The 24761-nt window shown below is 57.5% G+C and overlaps 1 protein-coding gene across 4 annotated transcripts in view; it reads left to right on the top strand.

The window, feature by feature from the left end:
* The window catches only part of DAB2IP (DAB2 interacting protein), a 202902-nt gene that overhangs the window by 154299 nt on the left and 23842 nt on the right, over positions 1–24761 (top strand). The gene's annotated exons all lie outside the window — the stretch shown is intronic.

Raw genomic sequence — 24761 nt, 5'->3', positions numbered from 1 at the left:
GGCCAGCAGTTCCCCCAACATTGTGTGTGTGTGTGTGTGTGTGTGTGTGTGTGTGTGTGTGTGTGTGTGTGTGTGTGTGTGTGTGTGTGTGTGTGTGTGTGTAAGTGAGCCTGGAGTCACTGTGCAGAGGACTCAGGGAGGACACAGACTGGACACCTAGCACCAGCCTTGGCCAGTGCTACAGACAAGGAGCCCCCAGCTTGCCCTTTCCGTCTCCAGGCTCTTTCTGTAGCCCCAAGCACAGCCTTGCTGCTCCATCCTCCCTCCTTATGCCTCTCAGGCCTCCTCCCACCCCTTTTGTTCCCTGCTCCTGACTCAGTCTGTGATGATGGTCTGCTGGCATAGGCCCTTCTTTCCTCCTCCACACCCCAGATGTGGCCTCTTCTCTCCTGGGTCCCCCTGTGTGCTGGCCCACAGTGCTCACTCACTGCCAGATTCCGGGGTTCCACAGGTGCTGTGCTGAGGAACAGGGCTTGGGAGGGGTGCTTCAAAGACACCCTACGTGGTGTCATGTACATGCCTCTACATGGGTGTGAATGTCCCTCAGTCTCATCCCATAGATTTTAAATTAAAATTTTTTGTTACTAAATTTTTATTTATCTAAAAACTTTAATAAATATATCACAATTTTTTTTGATTTGGGGGCCACACCTGGCAGTGCTCAGGGTTTACTTCTGGCTCTGCACTCAGAAATTGCTCCTGGCAGGCTCCCGGGACCATATGGGATGCCGAGATTCAAACCAGGATTCGTCCTAGGTTGGCAGCATGCAAAGCAAATTGTGCCTTACTGCTGTGCTATCACTCTGGCCCCTGTGTCACAAATTTTAACACTAGACAGACACACACTTCAGTACTAAGTGCCAGCTGTTCACTTTTGAGACGAGTAACCCAGAGCAGCCTTCTTCAACTTTTTCTGTTGTTGTTGGGGGTGGGGGGGTATCCCATTGGGCCACAGTAAGTGACGCTCAGGGCTTACTTCTGACTCTGTGCTCAGAGATCCCTCCTGGCTCAGGGACCACATGGGTTCCAAGGATCAAACCCAAACCCAGGTCTGTGGCATGCAAGGCAGATGCCCTTCCGTGGTTCCCAGGTGAGCATATGGGATCAGAGAAGTGAACTTGAGCTCAGAACCAGCTGGGCTGGAGCCGGCGTAAGAGGCCTCAGCACTGCCTCTGCCAGAAGAAGGGGCTGCCTCCCTGAAATTTAGGCAGCAAACCAGCACCCCCCAGAAAGAGGGGTTGGGCTAGAAAGGGAGCGAGGCACCTGGGGTCTGGATGGGGAGTTCCTGGGGAGAGCACAGCTGTGGCTGCCCCTCTTATGCCCTGAGACCCCTGTGTCACTGCTTTTCCAAAGGAGCACAGAACAGGCTAGGGAGACCATGTGGGTGTCCACCCTTCTGCAGTCAGGAGGCCCTGAGGCCTGCCCCAGGTTACCAGCCCATGCCTGCTGTGGTCCCCTGTAGTCCACCTCTGCCCAGTCCCTCTCAGTCTGTGGGAGTGATGGTTTCGTCTCCATGATCCTTCTCAGAGTGCCTGCAGGCATCCCAAAGAGATGGCTGGGTTGCCCAGGGTCTGCTAAGGAGGGAGGGGCAGGGGCACTCTGTGCCTTCCCCTAAGGAAGGGCATGGGGCAATTCCACCATGCTCCTCTAAACTGCCAGCTGGGGGGACCAGTTGTGAAGAACCCAGGTGGTGTCCCAGGAAACTCCTCTGCTAGGATTCTGGCCTTACTGCCTTGGAAGGTCCATGCCCCAGCCCTGTGTCACAAAGCTCGGGGCAGCAAATGGCCAAGCCACCCCTTAGCTTGGTCCCTGTTGTAAGCAGTAAACAATAAGCAGTAACCCCTGCGAGCAGGTCATGCCTCCTGGCCAGAGGCCTGATGTCTTGGTTTGTAGTTTTCCTTCAAGTTCTTCTATGAGATTCTCCAACTGTAATTCTGCTATTATGGCTTGCTAAGACTTTTTTATTTCCCTTAATTCCATTTGTATGGATTCTCTCATCTTCTGTAGTTCTTCTTTGAGCTGGTTGAATTGTTCATCTATGGATTTCTTAATCTTGCTGGCTAGCGAGTCCGTGATTTCTTTTCTTTCTTTCTTTCTTTCTTTCTTTCTTTCTTTCTTTCTTTCTTTCTTTCTTTCTTTCTTTCTTTCTTTCTTTCTTTCTTTCTTTCTTTCTTTCTTTCTTTCTTTCTTTCTTTCTTTCTTTCTTTCTTTCTTTCTTTTTCTTTTTTTGCAATTCCTTGATTTCTATTGCTATGGCGTTCATTGCCACTTTTAGGTCCTCATCTATTGGGCTTGTGCGTTTTAGTGGACTTGGAAACTTGCTAGGATTTCTATTTCCTCAGGTGCTAGTGTCTTTCTTAGTTTACCCTTATTTCTTTGCATTTGGTGGCTTAGAGTGCTCTGCCCGTGGGTCTCAGCCCTCCTTTGTAACCTGTGCCATGAGGCTGGGTCCCTTCTCTGAAGAGTGGCCCTAAGCGGGAATGATGGCTGCGGTCACCGAGGTTTGGCCCTGCCCTCAGGTCTCCTCTCTTCCGTTACCTGCCAGAAGGCGCAGGTCCCCTCTCCGTGCCGAAGCGCAGACAGTGGCGACCGAGCTGGTCCGAGGCTGTTCTTAGGGCTCCTCCCTAAGGTTGGACCACTGAGGCCCTGCCTTGTGTACCCCCTGGATGTTGGTGGGCCAGGAGGAGGAGGTGGGAGTTGAGTGTGTGCAGTCAGGAGGCCCCGAGGCCTGCCCCAGGTTACCAGCCCATGCCCGGCTGTGGTTCCCTGTACTCCACCTCTGTCCACGTGAGTTACTTGTGTTCCCACCTTGGAGCTGAGGTATCAGTGCCCCTGATGGCCACGTGGCCTCCTCCGGCTCTGGCACATCTTAGTCTGGGGCCTCTGAAAGCCACAGGTTCCCTCCCCACACACACACACTGGTACTGGGAACCTTACTGGGCCTCCTTCCTAGGCACACCCCTGTTGAGGGCATCTTCAGGCAGGCAGGGGCTGAGCAGTGCCCATTTGTGGGACCTGAATCTGCATTACCAAGGTTCTTGAGAGCTTGGGAAAGGGTGAGGTGGTTCCCCGCTCCTGACCATCCATTTCTGGAACCTGGGAAGTGGGCACCAAAGAGAGAGAGTGTGTGGTTGGGGCCTAAGAGGTGGGGTGTGGGGGGCGCTCACTGATGTGGGTGGAGACACAATGTTCAGTTTCTCCCAGTGGGAGGATTTGGGTCCAGCCATGGCTGCCCAGCGGGACCCTTGAGAACCCCCACTTGAGCCAGGGTCTCCCGAGGGTGATCTCCTGCTCTCTCCCTGATCCTGCGCCCGTCTTTCTTTGTGTGCCTTGCCTGAATCCCCCCAATGTTTCCTGCAATTTCCTTCTGCCCTTCTGCGTGTGTGTGTGTGTGTGTGTGTGTGTGTGTGTGTGTGTGTGTGTTTGTTTGTGTGTGTGTGTGTTGGGGGGGGGTGAGAACGGGTCTGGTTCCAGGAAGAAGGTGCAGCGGGCATCTCGTGTTTAAGCCCTGAATGCAGGAGCAGCAACCCCAACCAATGAAAACATGGGTCCCAGCTCTTGCTGCTTCTCCTGGGCAAACCTCAGAAGAAACTTCTCTTTGCCCAGCACTGGGCTCTGACTTTGGCTCTCCTGGGATGCAGGGTCCATTGAGTTTAAGAAGGGTTGCCCGCTCTGCTCTCTTGGGGGTCCGGGCAGGGCCCGAGCAGGCAGAGCCAAAGGTCTGGACCCCAGAGATGGGAGAGGAAGCCAAGTTGGAACCTAGTTCCGCCACTTTGCATCCATGTGACCCAGAGCCCAGGTCTTCCTTCCCCTCTCTCAGGTTTCTCCTAAGAGAAACGGTCTTTTGATCGGCTCATAGGGTCGTGCCCTGACTGGGAATGTCTTCGTTCCAAGCCTGGTGCCCGCTCTGCCAGGAACATGCCATCCTTCTCTCTCTCCTGCCTGCTCAGCGCCTGGGGGTGAGGGGGCTTGGACAGGGAACCTGGACAGGGAACTTGGAGAGAAGCTGCATGGGGAGGAGGCGCCCCTCTGGCCTCGGCAGGCAGGGGGCAGGGCTGGCAGCCTCTGTGATCCCAAACATGTTCCCGTATGGAATCCCGTCCTGCCTAATGACGAAAATGTTTGCTAATGGAATTAATAGTGTAAACAGGACGTGGGGAGGGCAGGTGGCCAGGGAGAGGGTTCTTTAAAAACACTTCAAAGCGCCCTTCCTGTGCCGAGCCCAGAGCCGCACCGTTGGCATGCAGGCCAAGGGGGTAATTGTAGGTGGCTGCCCCCTTACCGACGAGTTCGCCTGGTTATGCTGCATGATTGTAATCGCGGAGTCAGATTCTCCGGCATCCTCCGCACTAAAGAGAATAATAAACCTGGGATTTCTCTGCCCCGCTCTGTGCCAAGCATCCTACGGGCACCGATAGGCATCAGCTCTCATTTCAGCACAGCAACCTCTGTGCCTAGGGAGCCAAGCCTGGGGCAGAGTGGGGTGGGAGAGCTGAGCCAAGATCCCCTTGGCCTCTGGCTGCTCTGTGTCGCCATTCCAGGAAGGCCAGAAACATGAGTTTGCCTTTTATTTTGAGGCTTTCTCTCCTTAAGGCCCCTCAGGGCCCCCACTTTGAGCACAAGAAGTTTGGAGGCCCTAAGGGAACTGGCCCAGCTTACAGGCCCAAGACAGTGTCCCCAACCCCTGCTCCATCCTCTGTACTGCCTCTGTTCTCCCGGGTACTGCCAGGGGTCACTGCTAAGCACATAGCTACTCTCTCAAGCTAAGAAACAGGATGAGAGACCCACACACACACCTCCCGCCTCCCCAGAAGTCATATCTGCTTTGATATCTTTTGAGCCACACTCGGCAGCGGCGCTGAGGGGTTACTCCTGGTTCTGTGCTCAGAAATCGCTTTTAGCAGGCTGGGGGTGGTGGCATAAAGGATGCTAGGGATCGAGCCAAGTTCGTCCTGGGCAGGTCACGTGCAAGGCAAATGCCCTACCGCTGTGCCACCACTCCAGCCCCCATATCTGCTTTGAGATGTGAGGTGGGCTCCCTTGATCCCGAAGTGTGGCAAGTCATTTGGGGGTATGTGTGTTGGGAGGTGTTATTTATTCATTGGTCACCGATAACCACCACTAAAATATTTGCCTAAAATATTTCCTTGGAAAAATCTGGGTTTCTGTTACTTCTTCCCAGCTGACCATCTAAGGTCCCCCGACCTCTTAAATGTAGTCCAACTCTCACCCTTCCTCCCCCTCCAAAAAAATATACTGGAACCCAAAGGCCCAAAACAGATGCAGCCACATTGCACATCCGGCATTTTCATTCCATGCATGCCCCAGACTTCGCTGCGCCCCCAGAAAGCCTTCAGCCAGCTGGGTCTGCCTTCGTGGTGGTACTCCTACTCCGGAGACCTCCTGGGTCTTGCTGCTCAGCTGTGGGGGGCCTCGGAACCCTCACCTTCTCCTCAGGTCCCTCTCTTGTGGTTTTCATTCCCCCGTCCAGCCTGGTCCAAACCCCCACTGGCCCCCGAGAAAAGAAAGAGCCTTTCACAGGCCCTAATGGCTCAAAAATAACCAACACCAAGCCCGGCGGGCTGTTCCCTGTCTCCCCTTTCCCTCTCCCCTCTCCATGGGCTGGAGGGGACGTGAGAAACCTATTCATTTAAACTCAATTATTTTCCCGGAGACAGCGCGGCCCTGAATTGGGTCAGTCGCTGTAGTGCTGTGCTCAGCTCTTTCTGCGCGCCCGCTCCCCCTCCGGCAAGCTGCGGCCCCCCACGGATCACTCCGGAGCCTCAGCCAGGCCCGGCCAAGCTGGGTCCACTCAGCCCACAAGTTGGAGGGGCTCCTCCGTGGCTGGCCGGGCTCCCATCTGCTGGCCCTGGGTGCCTATGGGGGCACTCGTCCTGGTCTCTTATGGGGATTAGCAAAATGGCTGAGGTGGATGGGGGGCTTTGAGAGCCCCCCCACCCGGGTCCCCAGGAGCTCTAGGAGACTGACTGGGCCAAACATCTGGCATTCTCAGTGTGGGATCTGCATCTGCCTACCACCGCCCACCACCACCCTGGGACTCTGTCCATACTGTGTTCCCCGGCCCTGATCACAGTGGGGTCCCCAGTTCTTCCATGGATGCCCTTCACAGAAGGAATTCTTTTCTGCCCCTGGCCATCCCTCATTATAGGGCCCCGTGCCACATCTGTAGCCTCCTCGGGGCACACAGTCTGAGAAGTCCCGAGTAACCCCCTAAGTCCTCCCTCAGACCTACTACTGAAATTCAGATTCTGCATGTCTGGTCTGCTTGCTTGTGTTGCATTGCATGCCACCCTCTTTCTACCTGGGTTTTAGCTTGCATCTTGGACCTTGGTGGCCTATGGCTTATTTTTCCAAAACCTGTAAATGAGGATAGAGATCAGACTCACTCACATTCACACACACACACACACACACACACACACACACACACACACACACACACACACACACTGGACAGGGCTCAGGGAAGGGCTATGAGTGCCAACTGGTGGGTGATTGTTTCTGCAGACATGAGAAGGGGGAGGGTTCTCCTCCAAAGCTCGCCAAGACAAATCGGAAACACCCCCCCCCCCAGCTACTACCTGCAACACCCAGGGCCAGCCTGACTTCCTCCTGTGGCCTTGGGGGTGAAGCAGGAACCCTAACTGTCCCCATAGCTGACCTTCAGGGGAGCGGACTGGACAGTCCAAGCAGGTTTCAGGGGACCCCGGGGGCTCTCAATGGCCCTCCATCTGCCCATAGCCACTTTTGGGGACCTGACAGCACTGGGGTGAGGGGTGCAGAGGGCTGAACTCAGGTATCCACCCCCAGGTGGACACAATTCGGTGGTGGCTGTTAGGGCCAGGCCCCACAGAGGGGCTGACTGAAATCAGCAACACAGTGAGTGGTGGGCCCAGGGGTCACGGAGGTGGGGTGGCCACCAGTTACCCGCAGTGCCTCCTCTAGGTGCCAAAGGGATGCCTTGTCTTCACACGAATACGGATAGAGGCTCCTCTAAGGATGTGTCCCCGGGGTGGAAACCGGCTCCCCTGAGCGCGCCTGGGGAAACCAGACACTTTCTTTGCAGACATGTCACCGGCAGGAGGGAACGGCTCCAGGATCCTCTGCCAGCTGAGGTCATTTCCTCAGGATGCTGGTCTGGGGGGGCCCGGTTCGTGGGGAGGAGGGAAGGAGGGAAGGAGGGAAGGAGGAAGAGGAGCGGTGGAGCTGACAAGGCACATTATTCCCACCCCCACGTGGCGTGGCGTGGCCGGGCAGGGTGAGTGGGGAGGCGGGGGGCTGGGGCCTGCTTCATCCAGAAAAACAGGCCGGGGCTGCTGTGACTCCCCAGTTCCCGCTGGCTGTCCCTCTGGGACTTTGGGCAGTGCCCCCACCTCTCTGGGCCCCCTGCTGGTGTCTGAGGTGAACACCACACTCTAGGAGGTGCAGGTGGGAAAAAGGATGGGGAGACATAACGTGCAAAATGCTAGCACCGGGCCTGGCACCTTGGAGGTGTTTGTTTATGGGGGGGGTGATTAACCGGCACTAGCAAGAGGTTCTCCTATAAATGAGCAGCTGGCGGGCATGGCTGCGGCCCACTATTCTATTCCACTCTGGCTTATTTTTCCACCTGTAAATGAGGACCATGATCAGACAGACAGACAGACAGACAGACAGACAGACAGACAGACAGACAGACAAAGAGACACACACAGTTCTTAAAAACTCGAGTCCCTCGTATCCTCCTGGGCACCGCAAGCAGGCAGGGGTTGTGTCTGTCTGCCAGCAGCCTAGCCAGCCCAGATTCCTTCGGAGCCCACTCCCACCACCACGGCCTCAGCCAGTCTTCTTCCACCTTGTCTTTTCCTTCACAAGGAGTGAGTCCTGTCCGGTAAAACCCTTCCTCCTGGTGTCCCTAGCACCCACCAGTGTGTGGGGCTCAGGATGACCTGGAAGTGACCCTCAGTGGCCCCAGCCTCTGGGACCTTCCTGAAGGTTGGGGGGGGGGGTGGCTCCAGAGGTACCCAGAGAGCTTATCCCAGGGAGCAGCTGTGCTGTGTCCCTCACACCAGGGCTGTAATCCTCAGGCCCTAAGACTGAGCACCCCTGACGTATCACGTTCTCTAGAAGATTGGTGAAGGTTTGATTCCCACCGAGCTCCCAGGCAGGAAAGGCCGTTCCCATTCCCCTGTCTGCTTAGGTCAGGGGGAACAGCCCCAGTTGTAGAGATCCGCAGAAAATAATTCACACGGTGAAAAGGTACGAGAAAGGAAATCCAGTGCTCGAGCCAGGAATTCAAACCACAAACGCTTTCTGCTCCTAAGATGGAGCGCAGCTCAGAACCCCAGGAAGGAGGATCTATAGGGTGCAGGTAACGGGCTGTGGGATACTGGAAGGAGGGCCTGTGAGCAGGCCTTGGATACGGAAGAAACACACCCCACCCTCTGGGGATGCTGGGAAAGGTTTTCTCTCCTCTCTGCCAGGAAGGGGCCAATTGAAGTGGGCCCCTTGAGGGGAAGTCTGGGAAATGGGGACTCAGGGAGACAGGAGCAAGGGTATGGCAATTTGGGAGACTAAAGGTGAGAATGGCTGTCCTCAGGTGTCCTTGGAAGAAGCTGGCTATGCTGATTAGAGAGTCAGAGGGTGTGAAGGGAGGAACTGCTTCCAGGGAATCCACTTCAAACCCCAAATACCAGCTCATTTATTGATTTATTTTGTGCTCAGAAATCTCTCCTGCCAGGCTCTGGGGGCCATATGGAATGCTGGGGATCGAACCCAGGCCTGTCCTGAGTTAGACACATGCAAGGCAAACACCCTACCGCTGTGCTGTCTCTGACCCCAGACCAGCTCGTTTAAGCTCATGGACATCTCCTGTGACAGCTGCCAGGCAGTGCTGAGGGGACCAGGTGCCCAGGTGCCTTTTGTTATAATAGAACTTTAGAGCTGTGGGCATCATCCTGTGGGATGCTTTCTGCTTTGGGGACGCTGGGAAAGACTTCCAGGAGGAAGCAAGATTTCAAGTTAGCCGTGGGCGTTGTGATCCATGCTGGAGGCTGGCTGAAATAAGTCACTTGCCGGTGCTGGGCTTCCCTGGATCAGATTTCTTGACTATGACTGGATCAGCAGTGTCTGTCCGTCTGCCCGGCTTGTCTGTCAGAGCTCAGGTGCCGAGCCTGCTTCTGGGAGCATCCTGGAGGAGTGTAGCCTGCCTTGACTGCCCCGGCCCTCTCTGTTCTGTTGAAGGAAAGATGGACCCAAAGGGGGCCTAGCCTTGAAGGAGGGGGGCCAGAAAGCACCCTAGAATGGGATTCCCCTGGGCTTTTGGGGGAAGCCTTGTTATAACCCCTGTAACCTGGGGTGCTCAGAACCAGGAAATGGTGTGACTTGCCTCCCACTCAGGACCCTGTCTGCCTGAGCTCAGAAGGGACTAGCGCTGGCCCAGCCTGGTGAGGTAAATTATCTTGTTTTTGTTTGTTTGTTTTTTGGGCCACACCCGGTGGCACTCAGGGGTTATTCCTGGCAGGCTCAGGGGACTATATGGGTTGCCGCGGATTGAACCCAGGTCTGTCTTGCGTTGGCTGCCTGGGAAGCTATCTCTCTGGCTCCTGGTGAGGTAAATTGGGGGCTGAGGCCCCTGTTTCTGGAAGGCACAGAGTGGGCGGGCCCAGGCAGGATTCCATCCACACCCCAGTCTCTGATTTTGGTGGGGACATACTTAGCAGTGTTTCGGGATCAAATTCAGGGCTCCTATGATTAAAACTTGCTCTCCAGCCCTCTGGGGCCATCTCCCACCTGATAAGGTTAGGGAGTTCTTGCAAGAAAAAGCCTGGGGCCTGAGCCTGCATGTAGGGCATTTGCTCACACCTTGCTGACCAACGCCCCTCCTAGCATCGGGAACTCGCCTGGAGTAATTGGTGAGCAGTGTCCAGTGTGGCCCAAAATCATCAACAACAACAGCAACAAATGCAAACTTCCCGCAGCAGCCAGCCGCCTGTCTTGAACATCAGGGGTCTGGGTGGCATGCGGGCCAGCCTGTTTGATCCGAGGCCCTCAGGCGGCCTCTCCCAAGCCAGCTGCACGAAGACCGGCTCCTGCTTCATGCTGGAGGCTCTTTGGTCACCGCCTGGCCCGTCCCGGCCTCTGTGCTGCTGGGGGGTGGTGAGTGGCTAAGATGGGGTGGCCTCTGGCAGCAAAAATGCTGGGAGTGGCCGGTGTGCCCGTCCAGCAGCGGCCTGTCACCCCTGGGAGGCCTTGCTGGCTTGGTGCCATGGCATTTGGGCAAGGAGGGGGCCTGCCCCACCTGTGGCATTCGGAGGGAGGCCGGGTGCAGACGCTGCCCACCCCAGCCGCCCTGGGTGAGTGCTCCAGCCCAGCCCTCCCAGTGCAACTGAGCCCTGGCCAGTCCCTGCGGCGGGGCAGGGGCAGGGGCAGGGGCAGGGGCAGGGGCAAGGGCAAGGGCAAGGGCAAGGTTAGGGGCAGGGGCTCAGCCCGCCTTTGCTCCAGATGCTGGGATGCAGTGAGGGCGGGTCCAGGCCCTGGGTCCTGGGCCCAGGGTCCCGGGTGGGGCGCCCGCGGGGGTCGTGGGCGGGTCTGGGGGCAGCCAGGTAGCTGGTGGCCTGTGGAATGTACATTGCCCGGGGGTGGGGAGAGGCGGGGTGGGGCCTGGTCCGAGCTGGTGTGGAGTGGGCGGGGCCCAGGTGGCTGTGGGCGGGACATGGCCCGGGCAACCCGCTGGGAGGGGCGTGTCCGTGGGCGTGTCCGCTGCAGGGCGCGTCCTATTGGTTGTAGCGGGGTGAGTGGGCGGGGCCTGGTCCGGGGAGGGCGGGGCGGGCTGTCCCGTCGGGAAAGGAAGGGAAGGCCGGCTCGAGGGGCGTGTCTGTGGGCGTGTCCGGTACAGGCGCGTCCTATTGGTCGTGGCGGGGTGAGTGGGCGGGGCCCGGGGCGGGGCCGACCTGGAGCCAACCTGGAGGGCCGGGACCCGCAGCAGAGCCCAGACTGGGGCCGCGTCTTGGGCCAGTAGCCCCGGGCCACCTGCGTGCAGGCCGTGACTCCCACCGGTTCCCGCGGGGCCTGAGCCCTCTGGCCGTCCCCCCGCCCCGCCGGGTCTTGAGGTCTTGCCCGGAGGACAGACGCCACTGGGGGCCCGCAGGCAGGAGGGGTGAAGCCCACCTGGGCCGCGCCTCTCAGATGCCAGCCGGGGCCCAGGCAGCCCGCGCGCGCTCAGCACCAGCCGCCGCCGCCGCCGCCGCAGCTCCCGGGCCCGCCCGGCCCAGCCGCGGCCCCCGGCATGGGTCTCTGCGGCCTCGGACTCCTCGGCGACAACTTCGGCAAGATCCTGGGCCGGGCCCGCGGGGCGCCGCTGTGGCGCCCACCAGGGGCGCCTCAGAAGCCGGGCCTGGCGCCTGGAGGGCCCCCGGTGCCCAGGCCCGCGCCCCTGCCGCCCAGGTCTGTGGGTGACCTCGTGAGGGGCTGCCGGGGGGCTTGGGAGCAGGGACTGTCATTTCCCGTGTCGGATGGATGTTGGGCTGCTTCCGCTTTGGGTCCCACCGGCCACCGGGTCCTGGATGGCAGCTGAGGCGGTGGTCACCCCTGTCTCCAGTACCAGCAAAACAGGGGGCTCCTTCTAGGCTTCGGGGCAGAAGACAGAGCCGCCTGGCTCCTTCCTCTTGGGACTCTCAGGTCCTCTGAGCTCAGTGGTACCAGGGAGGACGGCATGGAAGGAAAAGTGACGGAGAAGCAGCGTGGGGGATGTGTCGTGAAAAGGGCCTTGGGACACAGGGACACCCGATGGGAGCCAATTTTGGGGGATCTCAAGGCGGAGGAGAAGGGCGAACCCCCTGGGGCCTGAGCCACTGCCTCCTGGAGAGAGATTTAATAATCGGAGCCCGTTTCTCCAGCGGTTTAGTATTGCAGGAGAGGCGCTCTCCTCCTAAAACTCTTATTGATCCCGGCGCTAATAAAAAGTAGAGTCCTTTGGAGCGAGGCTTGCTCCTTTTTTCTAGAGCAATGAACAGTCCTCCCATCATGCACTTTATTTCGTTTCTCTTTTTTTCCTAAATTAGGGGGTGGGCCGCATGGGTAGGGGGGAATTCTCTGATTTCAGCCCTCCCGGAAAACCCTCGAAGGCCAGGCCAGGCCAGGCCAGGCCTGCCAGACAGCCCTCTGTTTTCTGGCATCGCCCATCGAAGAGAGACCTCCAAGTCACTTGAGACCTGGGCCAAGAGGGCTGAATTCTCAGTGTTTTGAGGGGGTGTTTGGGGGTCTCCAACAGAGCTGGGGTGACCCAGACCTTCTCGAGATGATCCCCAACCCGGAATGATGGGTTATGAGTACAGTCCCTCAATGCAGTGCAACTCGGGCCTGGTGTATTTTGGGGACCATGCACTGTGCCTGAAATGGAACTCAGCATCTCCCCATGTGTGTGCTCCAATCTCTCGAGTCTTCTCCCAGGCTTGGATTCTTTTGGGGGCGGGCACCCCTGTGGTGCTCAGGGATCACTCCAGTACCCGGGATTGAGCCTGGGCTCCAGGGTTTAAGAGATCATGTGGAGGAGGGTTGGGAGTTTGCCCTGTAGCTAATCCGGTTTGAATGCCCCTTTCCCCCGTCCCCACTTTGTCTCTTAGCCAGGCCGGAGTGATGATCCCTGAGCACAAAGCCAGGAGGAAGCCCTGAGCATCACTGGGTATGGGCACCTCCCCCCCAAATTAAGCTTGAGTATTTGGGGGTCAGAGAGATAGTACAACCAGCAGGCCATTTGTTTTTCTTTTGGTTTTTGGGCCACACCCAGCCGTGCTCAGGTTTCTCAGATTTCTGCACTCAGAAATCACTCCTAGCAGTCTCGGAGGACATCCGGAGTTGATCTTGGGTTCGTCCCAGGTCTGCTGCATGCAAGGCAAACACCCTGCCACTGTGCTGTCACTCCCGCCGCCGCAATCAGGGCACTTGTTTAGCTTGTGGCCTTCTGTGCGTTCCGTCTCTATAATGAACTGTGGTCCTCCAGGAGTGATCTCTGAGTGTAAGCCCTGTGGCCCCCCCAAAACCAGCCAAACAAAGGAACCTGAGCTCCAGCATGTGCATTTGAGCTGCCACCCAGGGGCCAGACTTCCTTGGGAGGCAGGAATAGGACAAACAACCCTGGACCACTGAGCTACTGGTTTGGGAGTGACAGTGGCTCCTGGGGCCACCTCCTGTGTTTGTACTTGGGAGTTTGGGCTGCCTGCACGGCCTATGGCTTTCCCAGCAAGTGGACAACACGAACATGTGGTTGGTACTGTACCACTTTCTGCTGGCAGAGGAAACCAACTCAGGGCTGGAGGTGCAGGGCAGGGCTCTGAGCTAGACAGGCCCACCCCTTGGCAGTCTTGTGGGTTCCAGGCGACTCCAGGAAGTAGATGTTTTAGGGAACCCCTAGTGCAAAGTCCCCAAGGAAGGCAGGACAGGATAAAGGCTGCAGAGGGGATGGGGCAGAATGCAGGAGGTCAGGGCGGACCACAGATGGTCTGCCATCCCCTCCAGGGAGGGTTTTGTTGTACCCTCTGAGTTTGACTGTAATCTGCATTTCCCCTGTGTTTGCTCTGACCCTCTGGTGCCTCTTAGTGGGGGACGAGCTTCAAGATGGCGGTGGTGAGGTTCACCGACAGCTGGAATCTGAAACCCAAGTGGTTTCCGGTCTTCGAGCCCCAATGGGACAGTGCTGTGCCCCGGACACTGCAAGCCCCACATTGGTCGGGGGCTCCCTCCACACTGTTAGGCTGTGCCGGGAGGGCCAGCATGTGCCCACCTTGCTCTCTTGAGCACGGCACTTCAAGGGTGTTCAAAGCTCAGGGGTGGCCACAGTCCCCAAGGGACTTTACTAACATCGCTAAAAGCTGGCCGGGGGGCCAGGAGGGGACAGAAACCTGTTTCGTGGCTTTGGCCTCACCGTGGCCTCTGGGGATCAGGGCAGGTATGTCAGCAGGAATGCAGCTGTGGCGGGGACATGAAACCAGTGAGCTGGTCAGATAGATGGCGGCTTCCACAGGGGTTTTCTCCTCCTCAGCCATGTTGGAAGCAAACAGTTTCAGGAGGCTGGCGTGGCCCTCAGAATCCAATGTCCATCAAGGCTCTGGTTCTGGAACTCTCCTGGCTGGGGACTGAGTCCCTGCCCCACCCTAACCCAATCACTGACCCTGCCTTCCCCTTTCTGGATCTTTCTGTGGGTCCAAGTCCTCCATAAAAGCGTCAGATGAGGCTGGGTTTTCTCAGTGTGTGTTGGGGGTGTGTGTCTCCCTCTCTGTGCTGGAGCAGAGCTAGATTTCTTCACTCTCGCCCAGCAAGCTTTTCTTGGCTGGACTGCCTGGCAAGTTAGGAGGATTTCTTGGGATGATTTGGAGACCAGGATCTTGGCTTCCCCCCAAACTGGGCTGACTTTGGGGTGTGAGGGGGGTGAAGTTTAGAACCTGTATGGCTCTAGCAGGGTTCATCTGTTGGACCCCCTTTGGATTCTTGGCACTGGAGTAAATGGCACTAAGGAATCTTTGGGTTCTCAGGTGGTTTGCAGAGACATCCAGCCAACCAGTGTCTCTGCATGTTACCTGCAGGTGGTTCATGTATTTCTTTAGCACACTGGGGGAAACTGAGGCTCAGGAAAGTGGAAGAATTTGCCCACCACACCATAATTAGTAACCCAGAATTGCAACCCACATCAGCACTTTCATTCTTCCAGGGTTCTTTTGTTTCTGTTTGGGATTAGGGGTCACGGAAGTCACAATTTGGGGGAGCCTATAATCCTGGGGGATCAAATGTAGATCTGCTGCATGCACGGCAAACAAGCATCCTATCTGCTGTACTATTCACTGGTCCCATCCTCCCTAGGTCCTGTTGCTGACCCGCCATCGTTAGGGTGAGAAGTTAAAGGAGGGGTGGGTCTAGATACCCCCTGGACTGAGACAGGCCTTGAACTAGGGAACTAGGCAGGATCTGGGCTGTATGTGGGACTCACGCTCACTGTGACTGTTGGTGGCTGCTAAGGACACCCTGTGGGTGGCCAACGCCTTCAGCACCACACCGAAGGGAGACACCCCAGCAAGGCAAGGTCCCCTCTGGAGTTCTGGAGTCCATGACCCCAGCAGGGCTCTCAGAGGCTCTGGACAAAATTCCCAACTCCTCTGGGGCTGCTGCTGTTTCTTCCCGCTTCCGGGCTTTGGGGTGCACCCCGGCCTTTCTGAGGGTCGCTGGGATATGCTGATGTGAAGTGCGGTCTTCAGTGTGTCTGAGGGCACCCCTCATTCATGGGTGTTGGGGCTCCAACCCTGGGCCTCACCGTACAAAGCAGCCACTTCACTGCTGACTCCCTCTCAGCCTAGGCCCATCCTCCCAGAAAGGCCCCAAGGCCAGAGGAAGGGAGGCCCCCACCCCTAGCTGAAGTCCTGTCTCTCTTCCAGAGCATCCTGGGGCAGCTCCCCCTACTTGCTTATCTGCTCTTCTTTTCCAGGCACTCCCCCAGGCCAGCTCGGATCTGCTCACTGACCCATTACCTGCCTCTTGCAGATAAGCACCTTGGTTGGCCCTTGTCACCCAGGCCTGGACGGGGACCAGATCCCAGGTGGTGACAAGGAATATAGGACTTGTCCTAGAGCACATAACTTAGGGTGGCCTGTCCTTCTCCAAGCACGGCTCACCAGATGGACAGGGGCTGTGGGTGGGTCCTTCTAGTACCGCCCTAAGGGCTGCAGGCCTGAGACACTGGCCCAGCCCTAAGGTGGCCCCAGTGGGCAGAGTGGGTGGGACCAGGCCCTCCTAGGAGCAAGGCAGGGTTTGTCCACCTTGGATTCTGGGGAATGGGGAGTGGGGTGTTGCAGAGCGCCTCCCTCCTGCTGTCCCTCCTCTGGCTTAGTCTCCCTCATTCTTGGAAGATTGCTCCTCTCCTGTCTCCCCTCTGCCTTATCTGAAAAGACCTTGGGGGCAGGGGTGGAGGGAAAGCCCAGGGCTGAGGCCTGCTCCCTCCTGACCTTTTTCCCTGGAGGAGGATGGACGTGCTGGAAGAGTCTGGTGCTGCCTGGTTCCTCTGTGGGGCTGCCCGAGAGGTGGGCATGCTGTGATTCCTGAGGTGGGGTTTTGTGGGGACCTGGCAGAAGGGGAGACACTTGGCAGTTCTCCTAGTGTCTCCTTCGCTCCGTGACTCCCCGTGTGACAGTGGTGGCGGGCACATCAAGGGCGTCTTGGCAGCTGGTACCCTTTTCCGAGATCCTTTCTTCCTGTAGGAAAAAGGGCGTCTGTGCCTTTAAACTCTTGCAGCCCCAGCCGGCAGCCGGGGCACTGGCCCTTTAAAAAGCACATTCTGCTGGGAGTTGGAACTTGGCCTTTGTTTAACTAGCCCAGCGATTATCCCAATGGGCCGGGCTGGAGTGCTTATGGTGAGGACCCGAGCCCGGCTGGACTGGCCAGGGCCTGGGGGGACCCGCCGCCGGCAACGGCCACCCAGCCCAAGCCCCCGGTCTTTCCCCGCCTGCTAAGCCTGCCGGGAGGCATGGTGAGTGGCCCGGCTGCGCGGCTGGAGGGGGCAGCCGGGACTGGGCGCTAGAGAGCCGCCCCTCTGGGAGATGGGACTGCAGAGAGCACACAAGTGTGGGGATAGCAAGGTGGGTCCCTTGTGTGGGAGCCGTTGTGGTTGAAAGCGGGGAACCCCGCCGAGTGTGGCTGCCCTTTCTAGTTCTTTTGGGGAGGGGGGGTTGGGCTCTCAGGACCGTATGGGATACCGGGTCGAACCTGGGTCTGTTCTCCGTCAGCCTGGTGCAAGGCAAAAAAAAGCCCTACTGCTGGGCTATTCTCCGAACCCCTTTGCCAGTTCTTAGAGTGGGAACGCAGAAATCAGTGTTTCCCTCCCACCTCCCTGAGGGAAGCAGAGAAGTGTGGCCAAGTTTTCTGGCCCAGGAAAACTCGTTTTGCGTGCGTGCGTGCGTGTGTCTGTGTGTGTGTGTGTGTGTGTGTGTGTGTGTGTTTGTGTGTTGGTTTTTGCTTTGCTTTGTATTCTCCTCCTCTCCGCCTCAGGTTGTGCTGGGGTGATCGCAGGGACTCGGGGACCCATCCTCTCCACCTAGGTTCTCCCTAGGTGCCTAGGTCTTTCCTCTTTTTGTTGCCTTCGAGGGCCTAGGAGAGCACTCCTGTGAGATTTTAAGAACCCATGTCCAGAGCCAGGTCTGTGCTCAAGTCCCAAAGTCCCCCCCACTTTGCGTCCCAGGGACCTGGCTACTCTCGTGAGCGGTGTTGGGAGGTGTTGGGAGCGTGTGGTCGCTCAGATGCCGACCAGTGAGGTGCCCTCATCAGGCCACATGGGAGGGTGCAGAGCAGAACACGCCACTTTTTCCCACCCCAGGGACCGGCTCATTTCTCAGAAGCTGGCGCCTTTGCCCTGGGATTCCCTTCCTGCTGAGCAGAGTTGAGGGTGTGGCTGGGCCGTGCGGAGTCTGGGGTTGGAGCCCAGAGCAAGGCTTCCGCCCTGCCCAGGGCCTGGACATGACCTTGGGCCTGCAGGCCTCCCTGAGCTGCAGTTTTTCTGGAGCAGGGGGTGGCCCACCCAGGACCCACCCAGGAAGGAGTGGTCAGTTCTGCTTGGTTGTGCCAACTGGAGGTGGTTGGTCCTGGATGGGGCAGCAAGGGACAGGAAGGACGTGGCTGGGCCAACACAGGAGACCAGTTTGATTGGAGAGCCAGGGAGAGGGCCGGCCCCCTCGGAGTCCTGGATTTTTGAGTCAAATCCAGCTCTGTGCTTACCCTGGCTCTGACCTGGGGATTGAACCCAGGCTGGCTCTGCCCGCTGTGCGGCCTCTCCGGCCTAAGGGGCTTCTCTGGGGCCCATCTCCCAGCAATCTCCTCACCTGTGCATGGGTCAGCAGACGTGGGTGAGGGCCAGGAGCTGGGTAGACACCCCCAGCTGGCTGTAGTGCTCGGAGCTGGGGGAACTCCGGGCATACTCTGGTTTCTCTGCCTTTGCCCCATGGACCAGTCCCAGGTCCTAACGGCCTCCCACTCATCAGAGTCCTGGAACAGAGTTCCAGGGGCCTGTGGCATTGGCTCCTGGGCACCTCTGAGACGCTAGAGGCTGGGTGAGAGTGAGACCATTGGCATCTTATTCCTCAGCAAACTCTGGCAGGGAGGGAATGAGGGATTGGAGGAGCCCTCCACCCGCATCCCAAGGCCCCCTGTATCTCCCAGTGGCTAGAGGAGGGAGGCAGCATTTGCCTCCATGCACACCCCACATTCATCTTCCAGGGCATGGGGTGAGGGAGCTAAGGTTGTTGGCATCTGTTGGTATGGAACCATCTAGGGTTGCACCTGTCGGGGTGAGCAGAAGGAGGCTGCCTGCCTGCAGAGTCAGCAAGGCCTCTGGAAAAGATCTTGAAGCCCCTGGCACAGGTGCCCGGGCCCCAGAGGGCAGAATGCTGAGAACCGGGCCTGGGGCTCCCACATTCTCCGCATAGAACTGAGATGCAGAGTTCAGAGGCTGTGTGTCATGTCTCAGAGCTTCCTGGGCAGTGAGTCTAGGGGGACTGGAGTTCTCGGTGAGCGACAGGGAGGCACCCCAAACAGCCCCAAACCTGGTGGTTTGCTCTGCAAGGCAAGCTGATAGGGTGTGCTACCCCAGAGGGGTTAGCACGAACTGTGTGGGAGGGACACTGGGCTGGCTGGAGCCTTTTCAGGAACTGTGTGATTGGATAATTGGGAAAAGGCTGACAGAAGGGGGTACAGGGTGGAGGGGGGTGTGCCATGAGCCTGTATTGACAGGCAGGATGTATAGGTGGGCAGAGCTCTGAGACTGACTAAGAGGTCCAGATTTTCATCTTATTTCACCTGGGGGCCAGGGAGGGCAGCACTTCTCCATGTTACAGGTGGGGCACACATCCGTCCCTCCCTCCTCTCCATTTCCCTCCACTCCCATTTCCTCCTGCTCCGTGACGGTCCCTCGGATTCTCTTTTAAAATTCAGGGCACTTGGCTGTTCTACAGAGGTTTATGAATGTTTAAAAACTGCTTTGCGGTCCCCAAAGTAATTTGACAAGTCTGACAGCTATTGATTAAAAACCTGGAATTATTCAGGCTGCAGGATGACTTGAGGGATTAGATGGAAGGGTATTTCTTTCTATTCCTTCTTTTTCCGTGTGCCCCGGCTACCTCCACCCACCGAGGCAGAGACAGGGTGGCGTGGATGTGTGTTCGTCAACGGGACTGAAAATTCCATTAGGTAGTGGCAGAGACAGGAGTGGAGGGGGCTAGTCTAGACACTGTGCTGAGGGTCTCCCTGTCGTACTCAGAAACACAGGATTAGGGACTGACCCCCTGGCTCTGGGCTCCCCCCCTCTCCCAGTCAGCGGGCTATGTCCTGACATGGACTCCAGCCACTTCAAAGTTAGTGATCAGGGAAGAAGAGTGGCCCTGAGCTACAGAATGGGCAGCGAGGGTGTAGGATATTGTTTTTGTTTTTGTTTTTGTTTTTGGGCCACACCCGGCGGTGCTCAGGGGTTACTCCTGGCTATGCGCTCAGAAGTCGCTCCTGGCTTGGGGGACCATATGGGACACCGGGGGATCGAACCTCGGTCCGTCCTAGGCTAGTGCTGGCAAGGCAGGCACCTTACCTTTTTTTTTTTTTTTTTTTTTTTTGGTTTTTGGTTTTTGGGTCACACCTGGCAATGCTCAGGGGTTACTCTTGGCTCCAAGCTCAGAAATCACTCCTGGCAGGCTCAGGGGACCATATGGGACACCGGGATTTAAACCAATGACCTTTTGCATGAAAGGCAAATGCCTTACCTCCATGCTATCTTTCCAGCCCCTGGCAGGCACCTTACCTTTAGCGCCACCGCCCAGCCCCGAGGGTGTAGGATATTTAAGTATTTCTGTGTGACCCTGAAAGAGATTTGATATTAGGGTTCCATGCAGCGGTCCTCATAGAGGACTGTGGAGCCCAGGACAGTGGTCCAGGGCCCACGGGCTCAGTTCTTCCTCTCTCCTGGTGTCTGGAGTCGGTGTACGTCTGCCTATGGGGTCCTCCTGACTGTCCAAAGGCTGATCAGGCTTTTGGATTTTATTACTTCCCCACTCCAGCCTTGGCCAAAACACTTACTCTGCTCCTTTCCCCTTGTCCCCAGACTTTTACCTTATAGGTTCCCCACACTTATTTGGATTCTTCTGCCGTTCCCTCTGAGAGCCTATTGAGCAGGGTATTGGGAGCGCCTGGGCACCACAGGGCACTCCTGGGTGAGAGTGCCCAGTGAGAGGTCAAGATCCCCCACAACTGAGTACCACAGGGAGGGGGGGGTCCCTGACCTACCTGTAGGCCTGAGCAGTCCCTCCTGGTGTGTCTGGCCCGCCTGTTTCAGGCTGCAGAAGGTCATGAGGATCAGATGGAAAGTTTTATTTCGTTTTTCTTAAATCTCTTCTCCATGTGCCCTTAACAAACCCTGAAAGGGAAAGAAATGGAATGTGTCTCTCCTTTCCCAGCTCAGCCTTGTGTGGCCAGGATGTGTGTGTGTGTGTGTGTGTGTGTGTGTGTGTCTCTGTGTGTCTGAGAGAGAGAGAGAGAGAGAGAGAGAGAGAGAGAGAGAGAGAGAGAGAGAGAGACACCCCGTGGGTCAGTGTGTTTATGAATGTGTATCTCTGCACATGATGTCTTTGTATCACTACATGTGTATATGATTATGACTGCATGTGTCTGAATGTTTGCATGTCTTGCATATGTTTGCATCTCTGCATGTGTCTACATGTGTGTGTGTCCGTTTCTGTGTATGTCTGCATGACTTTATCTGTGCGTCTGTCAGTGTTTTTGTCTGTGTCTGTCCGTCTCTGCTTCGTTGTATGTCGGCATGTGTATTCTGTCTCCACGAGTGTTTGTATCTGTGTGTATCTCTGTGTGTGTATGTCTGTGCTGGTCAGTCACATTGGCTGGAAGTGCTGCCAGGCCCGTTCCCCCATGCTGTGGTTGTGCTCTCTCACTGTCCCACCATGCAGGATCCTCCCCAGACTCGGGCTGGCCTCCTGCCTTTTAAGGACAGGCCGTCTCCTGGGCCCTGCATTCTTTACCCGTCCCCTGGGACCCTGAGGGCCAGGAACATGTGCGGCCCTGCCCAGCCCAGCAGCCCATTCCCAGGCTAGCAGGGCCGGGCTGGCCGCTCTGGATGGGGCTCCACCCGGTGTGTCCAGGAGTCCTGTTCCCAGGAGATCGGCACCCCTGGCCCGGCTATGACAGGCCTGATCTGACTTGACTTGAGTGGGGAGCTGCGGGGTGTCTCCCATCAGTGAGGCCCCGAGCCGGCCTGGTGTGTGTGCTGCTATGTCTTCTGACTCCTGGCTGGTGAGGCCTTTGTTTCGTATTTGCTGAGGTCCCACAGAGCCTGCTGGTGGTACAGTTCAGTCAGTCCCACTTTGCAGGGGGGAGGTGAGGACCCGACAAGGGGGAGGTGGGAAGTCGGAGGAGTCAGAGGCAGGACACGGCGACACAGGCTCTCTCGGCCTTTATGGTCAAGAGTGCCAGCGCTGGCAGAGGCGCTTGCTCATCCTGGTAAAAGGTGCCCATGGCTGAGCCCTGCCTGCACCCCCAGGGCTGTCTGGCACTGACCAGCCCTCTGACCAGCACGTGTCCTCCCCTCTGCCTGTGCTGTGTGTGACCTGGGCACTGGTTCTGGCTGGGCCGACTGGGGCGGGGCCTGTAGGCTCAGAGTCACATTTGTCCCACAGCCTTTCTTTTTCTCCAGGAGAGCCTGGAGGGCCCTGCCCTTGGCTGTGTGGGGGTGTGTGCTGGTATGTTTGCTGCTGGCTGCGCTGTCAGTCTCTGCGCTTTTTCTCTGCCTCTCACACCACAGCCCCGGGGAGGGCAGAACCGCGTTGTGCAGGACAGGGCGTCTGTGGAGGGGGCCTGCCATGGGACTTTTCGTGGTCACACTCAGCCTTGTGTTTTCTGCACTGTTCACCATCCCCCACACCCTAGCCTGGAACCCCTTCGCCTTACCACATAGGTGGGCTCTCCTTCCCTCTGGAGATAATGGGGAATATGCCTAACTTCTGCATCTCCAGTCTTTGGGGTAGAAATGGATGGCTGGACAAAAGCTTGGGGTTGGCTGGAAGGCCATCAGATAAGGCTCTGGAGGGACAATGCTCCATTGTGAATGCTAGTGGCCGCACAATGGGTTGCTGTTGGGCTCCGTGTGGCCTGGCCCTCCCCATGCTTAGGTTAGGGACTGGAACAGGACTAGTGGGGTTTCCCTTCTGTGCCCTGGCTCATGGTAGGCCTGAGAGCGGCCCAGCTCCTTGCTAAGAGTTGACTGCTGACCCGTCCTTCCCGAGATGCGACCATGGTGTGGGTACAGAGAGTGGGGCTCCCCCTGCCTCCTAGCTGGGAGCGTTATGCATCTGGAGACCTGGCATAGTGGTGGCAGCATTTGGGGGGGGGGCAGGGTTAAAAGCTGAAAAAGGAAGGGGCAAGGTAGAGAAGTTCAGTGGGGGGTATATTTAGGGAAGGGCTGGGGCAAGGCCCCCCTTTGGGATTGGGCTCATGGTGAGGTGTTGAGTTGTTCCTGGGAGACATTGGGACTTGAGTAGTGACAGGAGGGGTGGGGGATACAGGGTAAAGGGGTCTTGGGAGTCCAGGCTTCAATCACCACCACCACAGGGACTCGGGAATCTTGGGGTTCAACCTCCAGTGTGTGTGGGAGGAACCTAAGAGTTGGGGGCACCAGACCTACTGGTTCTTATTTCATGATAGAGGGGCGTGGAGCAGAGGTGGGCAGGGCAAGCAGCAGCCCCTCAATGGCCCAGATACCCAAGCTGGGAGGCTGTCCTTAATCCCCCCTCCACCTGCAGTCTCTTCTTCATGGCTTTCTCTCCCCTTTTCCTATTGTTGGGAGTACAGGGCCTGGCCACTGTCCTGCTGTGTCCAGGGTGGCCTCCATCTCAGACCCGCTGGTCTTCCTGCAAGTCCCACGCTGTCACACAGTCACAGGGGCCCTGCCCACTCCAAGCTCAGCGAGCATGAGGACTGAAGGGCCTGGTCACCAGATGCCCGTTTTTGCCCACTGAGGCTGGTTAGCAGGTAGACTTGGAACACATCCTGCTGGTCCCGTCCTGTGCATGCAGGTGTGCGCACGCGCGCGCGCGCGCGCACACACACACACACACACACACACACACACATACACGGACACGGACACGGACACAGACACATAGATAGACATGCCCGTTCATACTGGCACACACGCTTTTTCTTTCTTCTTTCTTTCTTTGGTATCTTTGGGCCAGACCCTGTGTTGCTAAGGAGTTCCTTCTGGCTCTTCACTCAGGAATCACTCCCGGCCTTGCTTGGGAACCAAATGGGATGCCAGAGATTGAACCTGGCTCAGCCGCGTGCAAAGCAAATGCCTCTCTGTTGTTCTGTGGTTCCTGCCCTGGCATACACAGTTGGCCACAAGCAGCTTGAGAGCCCTGGGATGCCCCGGGCTCCAGGTGCACCTGCCCACCATCCCACTTTCCCCAGAGAGCCCAGACTGGCCATGGAGATTCCCCATGGCCCTCCCCGTGAGGGAAGCATGGTGGGGGCAGATCATGTCTTCTGCCACACTGGGGCCTACCTAGTGGCTGCCAGGCTACTGGGCGCTTGGGGCAGGGTTTCCCCAAGCAGACCCCCACACACACACCCAGCAGGAGGAGGTTCCAGAATTTCCGTCCCCTTTCCCCCACACTTCACTTCCTAGGTCCAGACTGCGCTGGGCCAGAAGCTGCTTGGCGGTGGCAGCCCTGGCTGGCAGGCCCAGGGGCCATGGTGGCTGGACTATTTCCAGCAGCAGTTCAGGTGGGGGTGCTCAAGGAGAAAGTCTGCAAGCCCCACATGCAAGCATATTGAGGGGGCATCAAAGTACCTCCCCCAAGACACCCTGGCCTGTGCCCTTCCTCCTTCCCTTTGTCCATCAGAAGAGCCGCCAGCGTCAATATCGGAGCCATCTGTGGTGATTCGGGGATGGGGGTTCCCAATGGCCGAGCTACCACTTCTGGTGCTTTCGGGACTGTGTCAGGTGGATTCAGCAGAGGACTGTTGTTCAGGGGGTGGGGAGCTTCTCTGGACTCCCGAGTCCACACATCGCCGAACTCAAACCCCCACCCCTTACACAGGGGGCCATGGGAGGGATGTGATGCTGCCAGGCTGTGGGTCTTAGGCTCAGGCCTATCTGATCTGAGGTGACCTGAGAAGTGTGGAGGCTGGAACAGCCTGGGTGGGGGTTTGGGGGAGGTCTGGGGGCAGCAGCCCTGTTCTCTGTCCTCAAATGAGGAGCTGGTTAACAGACTCAGAGAGAAAGAAGGGCCTGGCTCAGACCCCAGGTTCCGGGACCATGGTGGTGTCCCTTCCTCACAGCCAAGCCCATCGGTCATTGCATCTCCCACATAGACAGGGTGGCATGGGGCACCCACATGTCCCATCTCCTGTCTGCTGAGTTTCTTCTGCCTGTCTCTTGTGTCCCTTAGGTAATGTCCCTGGAGCCTACAAGAGGCTCTGGGCAGAGTGGGGATAAGTGACAGCCCCTGGGGCAGAATAATAGCACAGCTGTAAGGTAGGGCAGGGCAGGGATGTACCTGGGTTCAATCCCTGACATCCCAAATGGTCCCCCTAGTCTGCCAGGAGCTATCTCTGAGTACAGAGCCATGATTAACCCCTGAGCACCACTGGGTGTGACCCATAAAAAACAAGTGACAGCCCTAGGGGCCAGAGAGGATAGCATGGAGGTAGGGTGTTTGCCTTGCATGCAG

The sequence above is a fragment of the Suncus etruscus genome, chromosome 5 (genome assembly GCF_024139225.1).
Source record: "Suncus etruscus isolate mSunEtr1 chromosome 5, mSunEtr1.pri.cur, whole genome shotgun sequence".
Taxonomy (NCBI): domain Eukaryota; kingdom Metazoa; phylum Chordata; class Mammalia; order Eulipotyphla; family Soricidae; genus Suncus; species Suncus etruscus.
This window is presented reverse-complemented; position numbering and strand designations above follow the sequence as displayed.